Source organism: Apium graveolens, chromosome 2 (genome assembly GCF_009905375.1).
Source record: "Apium graveolens cultivar Ventura chromosome 2, ASM990537v1, whole genome shotgun sequence".
Lineage (NCBI taxonomy): Eukaryota > Viridiplantae > Streptophyta > Magnoliopsida > Apiales > Apiaceae > Apium > Apium graveolens.
In genome coordinates, this window is record NC_133648.1 from 103,007,113 (window position 1) to 103,014,438 (window position 7,326).

Genomic DNA, 7,326 nt, shown 5'->3' on the forward strand with positions numbered 1-7,326 from the left:
CGCCACTTTCTCCTTTTCCTTAGATTCTTCATCTCTAACTTCAGCTTCGACTTCTTTTGCCTTTTCAGCATCAGCTACTTTTCCAGACCTTAAGGTAATAGCCTTGACTTGCTCTTTAGCTTCCTTCCTGCCTGGTACTTCTGTGTCACTGGGAAGAGTGCCAGGTTGACGATTGAGCACTGCATTGGCTAATTGACCGATTTGATTTTCCAAGGTCTTGATAGAAACCGCCTGACTCTTGCACAACAGCTTAAGTTCCTCAAAATCAGCACTAGTAGGTGCAGCTGCACTTCCCTGTTGAGTATATGATTGTCTTGTAGCATACTGCTGTGGTTGCTGGAATCCAGGTGGGTTAAACTATTTACTCACTCCTTGCTGATATGGTGGCTGAATAGCATTCTGATTATTTCCCCAGCTGAAATTTGGATGATTTCTGTTGTTAGGATGATAGGTCGATGGCACAGGCTGTTGTTGTCGCTGATAATTATTCACATACTGAACAGATTCGTTGACAAGAGAACACTGATCCGTAGCATGAGAACCTGCAGAAAGCTCACAAACCATAGCTATTTGATTAACTCCATACGTAGCCAAAGAGTCAACCTTTATTGATAGCGCTTGGAGCTGGGCTGCAATAGCGGTGGCTGCATCAACTTCCAGAATACCTGCTACCTTGCCTGAAGTCATCCTCTGAGTTGGGTTTTGATGCTCATTTGCAGCCATCGTCTCGATAAGATTGTACGCCTTAGTATAGCTTTTAGCCCATAAGGCGCCTCCAGCTGCTGCATCGAGCATGGGCCGAGATTGGGCCCCCAAACCATTATAAAAACCAGTGATTACCATCCAATCCGGCATTCCATGATGTGGACATTTTCTCAACATTTCCTTGTAGCGTTCCCAAGCCTCGCACATAGATTCTGTAGGTTGCTGCGCAAACTGAGTAAGAGCACTCCTCATAGCAGCAGTCTTTGCCATTGGATAAAACTTCACCAGAAACTTTTGCGCAAGATCTTGCCACGTAGTGATGGACCCAGCTGGTTCAGAATGTAACCAGTCTTTAGCCTTATCCCTCAGTGAGAATGGGAAAAGCCTCAACTTGATAGCCTCATCAGTCACGCCATTATACTTAAAAGTGCTGCAGATCTTGACAAAATTCCTTATGTGCATGTTGGGGTCTTCAGTTGCCGCTCTTCCAAAAGAAACAGAATTCTGCACCATCTGAATAGTGCCCGGCTTGATTTCAAAGGTGTTAGCTTGAATAGCCGGATGAAGGATGCTTGACTGAATGTCATCAATTTTAGGCCGAGAAAAATCCATAAGAGCTGGATCAGCTTGAACAATACGATCTCCCATGTTTACTGGTTCTTTCTGCTCAGTTCCTGAATCCGAATCCTCAAAATCTAACTTCTCCGGAGTATCAAGAACTTCGTCTTTCTCCTCAGCTGTATCTAAGGTCCTTTTGCGAGCACGAGAACGAGTTTGCATAAATGCTTGCTAAAGTACCTGAAACACAACCGAAAAGAGTAATTAACTACTACGTCCTAATCACTGAGTCCTAATGACCAATGATGGTAAGTACATAAACTAAACAAATACGCCGAGTCCCCGGCAACGGCGCCAAAAACTTGTTAGGGCGAAATCACGCACTAATATTCACGCAAGTATACGCGTTCGCAAGTAATATAGAATACTTTCTAGTTCGTTCCCTCAGAGACTCAGACTAAGTTATTGTCTAATTAAACTCACTCACCAATGTATGATTACTTCTCAATGTTAAGATAATAACACTTAAAATTGTTGATTAAATATTAACTATAATTAACTACTTAATTAACCACTTAACTAACACTTCAATTTATCAATAATAAAATACTCATGAGATCACAACTTCATTATTACTTCCTTCTATAGCCATTGTTATTACCTTTAGCATGTGACAGTGATGACATTAATCGAATAACACGAAACTGATAAAAGCCAACTTTCATTGTACTAATACCATTCTACCAAGCATCCACAATTAAGATAGAAGTTGAATAGTCATCAATTATGTTGAGTTCCTATATGTCTACAGAAATTGACAACACAATGATTTAAGCACAAGTTATTTCTTTTGATTACATAGGGCAAATAAAACGGTTAGAATTACCCACTAATCATGCACAACGTACATGAACCTATGCTAGCATGGCAAGTTCTAAATCTCAAGATCCACCGTCGCTTCACAAGAGATTAACACCCTATCTTATATGTTCGCGACGCACATAAGACGAATACGCACAACCAATACTAGATATCATGCAATCATCACACACTAAAGTATTAAACAATTAACTAAAGAATTCCATAATAAATCCGTTGCAACCCCATGATCACGATTAGCCCATAATAGAACTTATCGCCATCATGGGTTCATATGAAATCATGATAAACAACACAAGAAAATAATAACTAAACTAATTATATTAAAACAGAGTACGTCACAAGAGTAAATAAGTCAAAGCAAGAAAACTAGCATCCAACGTTACAACGAAACAAGAATCACAAGAATATATGCTTCCTCTTCGCTGCAGTGTGCTAAATTGGTCTTCTTCCTTATCTCCTTCGCTTCTTGCGCAAAAACACAATCTAAAACATAATCTCCTTCTTATTCTCTATGAAAACGTCTCAAATCTACTTATATAATAGTCCCATAAAACTCAGATTACATAGAAGTTGGAAGCCAAACAGAAGTAGAAGTCTAAAATAATTCAGCTTTTTCCCCGACCCTGCGCGGCCGCTCAGCATTTCTGCGCGGGCGCGCAAGGCTGCTGCGTGGCCGCTCAGCATTGCTGCGCGGGCGCGCAGGACCCTACTGGAAAAATTCCAGGTTTGCTCCGTTTCTTCGCCGTAATCTGCCCGTTCTTTTCCTCTCTCAATGGTGAACACATGCCAAGGCTTATTCTTGATGATTCCTCCTCCGAAATGCAACTAATACCCTGAAATGCATAAACACTAGAAAAACGCATCAAATACACAAAATACTTGATTTCAAGACACCAATTTAAGCCATTTTAAGACGTTCTAAGTGGTATAAAATGCCACTTATCAATGAGCCTTCTCATAGTACTCATGAAAGTCTTGGTCAAAAGAAATGAACCAAGTTGATATCTTAATGCGATGAAGTCGCAAAATATTCAGTATATATATACATATATACTTTTCAAAATATTGGAAGTCCTCTTCCATGCATAATATACACAAAGTCCCAGTGTATAACTGTATAAAAAAATATCGTTGCAAGGTGATCTCATATATCTAACCTTGTCTCAACGTTTTTCTGAAATTCTTTGTCATTCATAAGACAATTATTAATTAGATATAAGTTTCAAAGATGAAGTTACAAGATACCCCAATATACTTATATCTTTCCCAAATACTACTTGAACTACCACCGTTCAAGTTATAATTAGTTTCAAAAGTTCATCACATAGATGAGACTACAAGACAAGATTTGAATAGATTCAATCTTTGAAATATCATTATAAATAATGAAGTTACGAGATACTTCATTAAGTCCTGATATATATATCCATATATATATATATATATCTCATACATTTCCTGAAAATCTCTGTCATGTAAAGTATGAATAGGGTTATAATATCCAATAAATTTAAAGGAAAAGAATTTTTGGCATAAACCCGATATCTTGCTGATCAGGCAAAGATACCAATAAGTAACCTTTTCTACTAGTAGATGGATGAATCCCCCACCGGTCATCACCCTGGCCACATAAGGACCTTGTGCTGGACCGCCACCCGGCCTCTTACGCGTTGATGGACTGCCACCCAGCCACTTACACTTTGATAGACCGTACCCCGGCCTGTCACTTATGCCGACTCAATTAGATGGGCTTACTTCCCGAATGTTGGGTAAGTAATCAATTCATTTGTTTTCTCAAAACAGCAACCACGTTGCGAATGTAAAATGCACCACAGAGCTGGATCCCCCAGGTTTTGAGCGAGTATTTAAATCCCCTTTGAAAGGAAGATCTTAAATATAAAAATGAGTCTTGGGGTCCACTCTAACTTTAAAAATCATTTTGAAGACTCGAAAACATTTTTAAGAATGTTTGGAGTACTGCTGATTTATGAAAATAAATCAGTCCCGATATATTAGAAAATATCTGAATATTATTATTTAAATAATATTCTCATAAAGAATTATCTTTATAAAAAATAATTGAAGTAGAAGTATTAAAACTTATACTTGAAACGAGTATTAAATAACCAAAGATACACTTATATGAAATTATTATCTTTATTTGAATAATCGAAAATAAGTTTGATTATCGACACCTTATTCTTTAATAAAATAAAGAATATATTTTAGTAATAAGCGGAGTCATAATACCTCGAATGAATATTATAAATAATATTCATAAAATAAAGGAGTCATACATCCTCGATTGAATATCCAAGTAATATTCAATAATAATATAAAGGAGTCATAAGCCCTCGAATAATATTCGAAATAATATTCAATAATTAATATAAAGTTATCGAATAACCCTTATTCGATTAATAGTTTGGAAAACTATAACCATATATATATATAAATATATATATATATCCATATCCATATATATACAAAATCTACTCGGGATCCTCGACTCCCGGTTTTAGAAAATATTTTCACCTTTGATCCCCTCCACTAAGGGTAAACGCAAATTACCGCTATTCTCTAGCATAGGTATTATCAACTGAACCAACAGATATATATGGCAAGAATATGAAACAGGCATGCATATATATACCATATCAGCATGCTTCAATATATCGCAAAATTTGCTAATTAACCAACATGCATCTATCACAAGATAATGCATATACATATATACATCACAACAACAGTATAACGGGTAGAAAACTTGCCTGAGCGACTTGGGGTGATAAAAGGCTCGGGACGAGTCTGGTAACCTATAAACAACAAGTAAGTTAGAATTAAACCAAAGTCACTTGTAAATCTATACTTTAACTAACTTAGACTCTAACGCTTGTTTTGCGCTTACTAATTTGCTTAAGTCACCCGGGTACCCTCGGCTCCACCATTTTTAATAATTTAATCCTTTACGAGTTTTAAGGCGATTCCTTCGCGAGTGTCTTACCAACTGCCTAACACACTTACCATAAATGTTTCATGCATTAATTAACCCTTTTTGGTCTTTAACCTATGTTTCAAAATAAGGCGAGGGGAAAAGTTTCGTTCGCGAAACGCCGTTACTTGAAACGGTCGTTTCTCCTAAACCGTGCATCGGAATCGAACGAACTATATATCAAAATGAAGCTCGTAACATGAGCTATCTAAACATGGCAGTGGTCATAATCTAGCAGGGGGTTCTCGGGTCCTAATGCTATGCACAAAAACAGTCCAAAGAAAATCGGACGTTACGACGGCTATGTTTACGTGATTTTCAATATTTTAAACCATTCAAAACCCTCCCAATTCAACCTCAAATCCAACATACAACCAATATCCATCCTTATCACATCATAACAACCTCAACCAATTCAATTTTAACATTCATACTTATGCCTAAGCTTAACTTTAACCATACTTAAGTTCTTTTAATCAAAACCACAACATTTACCATTCCATTTCACTACCATTTCAATTCCCAAACTCTAATCACAACAACAAGCTACAATATCATTCTACTAATCAAAATCATCTTATACTACATAGGAATCTAGGGTTTGGAGATGGTATACCTTCCTTGAAGTGGTGGGAGGAGCTAGGAAGCCTTAAGAAGCTTTGAGAAGTCTTAGGAATGCTTGGATCTTCAAGGAAAACAAGAAAAACTTCAAGTTAAAAACTTGAAAACACTATTCATAGTCTTCTTCTTTGATTAAATGGAGAAGATGGAGAAGGAATTGATGGATTAAACTCATGATATAGCCCTAACTAAGCATGAAGATGATTAGGGAATTAACTCACCAATTTAGGAAGCTTGGATCTTTGATTTTGAATTTCTTGCTCTTTTGAATAGTAAAAAGCCGAGAGCTTCTTCAAGAACAAGCCTTGGTTCTTTTTAATTTTGATGAAAATGATTTTACTTGGCTTGGTTGCTTTGTTTTTGTGTTTGATTTAGTCAATTACCTTGTTGCCCTTGAATTTGTGTGGTTCTCATTCAACCACACCTCCTTCCTTCCCATGTCATGCTTGTGTCATCCTCATGATGTCATCCTCCCCTCCTTGTCCTCTTTCTATTGGTTGGATGACATCATCCCCACTAATCCCCTTGATTAACTTCCTAATCGATTGCCTAATGACCGTTGATCTGTTATACGGTTCGCTTAACTTTCGTTTTCGTTTATCGTTTGAGGGATCATACCCGGGATCTTATTACTTAGGTTCCCTTAACCTTTCTCAATATATTGTATTCCTTTTATGATCCTCTCTTATAATCCTTTAATTTAAATCCTTTTTATCCTCTTACCTTATACTCAATTCTTTCCGTATCTATTGGATTTCCGGGAAAAATCAAAGTGTTCGGAATTGGATTCTGACGATCTTTACATACACTTATATACCACATAGAGTACTAATAATATTCCATAAGATCAATAACAGAACCCCTACATAGCGTGGCATGAAAATTTTTTCTCATTCAGCAAAAACACTATTCATAAGGGTTTCAAAAATTTCCAAAAATTGGGTTTATTACAGTAAGTGAGCTAGGTATGCTTAATTATTCATAAATTTATGTCCTCATTATAATCTGTTTTGAAGCCTGAAATGAATTTGCTGCAAGAACAAAGTTGGCTTTAAGTAAAGATTATTTTATCAATGGATATTCCCTATCCGTTGAAAGCCAAAATTGTTCTATCAACGGATGTTCATTATCCGTTGAAAGACAAATACATTTTTGGTAATTTTATCCTTCAACGGATAAAAACTGTGTTAATCTTCAACGGATAACTATTTACCTCATCTGTTGAAGTGTCACATCAGTTACTTTAAGTAAGTCACAGCCGTTGATTCTTTTACTTAACCGTTGATACATATATACACAGCTGTATGTATTTGTATTAAAGGCAGTTTTCAGAATTTCTACAGTTTTCCTTATTCTTAAACGGTTGTAATTTATTTAAAAGTATCATTTAATCATTTTATTTACATTTTAATTCGAGAAAGTATAAAAGCCCATTGAATTCCTATTTTCATTTTACGCTTTCTTGCAATTTTTACTCTTTTTCTCTCCCAAAACTCTCAATCGTTTCTCTGCAACCTCTACTCACAACAATGGCACCAGTAGTCAAAATTATGTCTCAATCTGGATTT

At 36.4% G+C, this 7,326-nt stretch overlaps 1 non-coding gene across 1 annotated transcript; it reads left to right on the forward strand.

Annotated features, from left to right (window-relative positions):
- Nucleotides 1–853: 853 nt before the first annotated feature.
- Nucleotides 854–960, forward strand: LOC141709500 (small nucleolar RNA R71). The gene has a single exon (XR_012570073.1). It is a non-coding gene; the product is annotated as a small nucleolar RNA R71 (small nucleolar RNA).
- Nucleotides 961–7,326: the final 6,366 nt, after the last annotated feature.